At 30.9% G+C, this 1,995-nt stretch overlaps 1 non-coding gene across 1 annotated transcript; it reads left to right on the top strand.

Annotated features, from left to right (window-relative positions):
- Nucleotides 1-636: 636 nt before the first annotated feature.
- Nucleotides 637-709, top strand: TRNAF-GAA (transfer RNA phenylalanine (anticodon GAA)). The gene has a single exon. It is a non-coding gene; the product is annotated as a tRNA-Phe (tRNA).
- The last annotated feature ends 1,286 nt before the right edge of the window (nt 710-1,995 follow it).

Raw genomic sequence — 1,995 nt, 5'->3', positions numbered from 1 at the left:
CAATCTAAAATTAGTCATTATTCCATTGTGAAATCTCAATGAATTATCGAAAATACCTAACGTGTTCTAGTTCACCGCACCTTATACAAGTTGGATAACTTGAATATCTTATTAAAAATTAGTGATTATTTCTATTTAAAATTTCAATGAATTAGCGAAAATACCTTTACTGATGAATTTTTATTTTTAATGTTAGTGTGGATAGCTCAGTTTAGAGAGCGTTAGATTGAAGATCTGAAGGTCTCGTGTTCGATCCACGTTCACCACACATGGTTCACGTTGCACAATTTGACTATTCAATCTAAAATTAGTGATCATTTCTTTCGAAAATTTTAATTAATTAGCGGAAATATCTTTACTTAAAAACTTTCATTTTTAATGTTAGCGGAGATAGCTCAGTTTGGAGAGCGTCAGATTTAAGATTTGAAGGTTACGTGTTCGATCTCCACGTTCATTTTTAATGTTAGTGGGGATAGCTCAGTTTTGAGACAGATTTAAGATTTGAAGGTCACAAACCACACCTGTTTCTATTTCCATAACCTGACTATTCAATAAAAAATTAGTCATTATTTCCTTTTAAAATCTCAATGAATCAGCGAAAATATCTTTACTGATGAATTTTCATTTCTAATGATTGCGGGGATAGCTTAGTTGGCAGAGCGTTAGACTGAAGATCTGAAGGTCACGTGTTCAATCCACGTTCACCGCATATTGTGCATAATTTGATTATTCTTTCCAAAATTAGTGATTATTTATGTTTAGAATATAATGAATTAGTGGAAATACCGTCACGTTCTTTATCCAACTATCAAACTCGTATAGGTATTTGACTATTCTTTCCAAAATTAGTGATTATTTATGTTTAGAATATAATGAATTAGTGGAAATACCGTCACGTTCTTTATCCAACTATCAAACTCGTATAGTCACGTTCTTTATCCAACTATCAAACTCGTATAGTCACGTTCTTTATCCAACTATCAAACTCGTATAGTCACGTTCTTTATCCAACTATCAAACTCGTATAGTCACGTTCTTTATCCAACTATCAAACTCGTATAGGTAAGTTGCAACTTGACTATCAAATCTAAAACATGTGATTATTCATTATCAAACTAGTATAGGTTGACTAAGTTGCAACTTGACTATCAAATCTAAAACATGTGATTATTCATTATCAAACTAGTATAGGTTGACTAAGTTGCAACTTGACTATCAAATCTAAAACATGTGATTATTCATTTTTTATGTTATCTGGGATGGCTTTATGTTATCTCGATGGCTTAGTTGGGGAGAGCATTATTATTTCTTTTTAAAATATAATGAATTAGTGGAAATAGCTTTACTTATGAATTTTTATTTTTAACGTTAGCAGGGATAGCTCAGTTGGGAGAGTGTCAAACTAAAGATTTGAAGGTCACGTGTTTAATCTCCACGTTCACCGCTCCTGTTTCCATGTGCATAAGCTGACTATTCAATAAAAAATTAGTTATTATTTATTTTTAAAATTTCAATGAATAATGAATTAGCGGAAATACCGCACTTGGTTGCATAAGTTGCAACTTGACTATCAAATCTAAAACATGTGATTATTCATTTTTTATGTTATCTGGGATGGCTTTATGTTATCTCGATGGCTTAGTTGGGGAGAGCATTATTATTTCTTTTTAAAATATAATGAATTAGTGGAAATAGCTTTACTTATGAATTTTTATTTTTAACGTTAGCAGGGATAGCTCAGTTGGGAGAGTGTCAAACTAAAGATTTGAAGGTCACGTGTTTAATCTCCACGTTCACCGCTCCTGTTTCCATGTGCATAAGCTGACTATTCAATAAAAAATTAGTTATTATTTATTTTTAAAATTTCAATGAATAATGAATTAGCGGAAATACCGCACTTGGTTGCATAAGTTCATTAAGTTGCATAACTTTATTCAATCTAAAATTATTGATTATTTCTTTTTAAAATATAATGAATTAGCAGAAATACCCTTA

Source organism: Cucurbita pepo, chromosome 10 (assembly GCF_057944985.1).
Source record: "Cucurbita pepo subsp. pepo isolate OVF chromosome 10, ASM5794498v1, whole genome shotgun sequence".
Lineage (NCBI taxonomy): Eukaryota > Viridiplantae > Streptophyta > Magnoliopsida > Cucurbitales > Cucurbitaceae > Cucurbita > Cucurbita pepo.
This window is presented reverse-complemented; position numbering and strand designations above follow the sequence as displayed.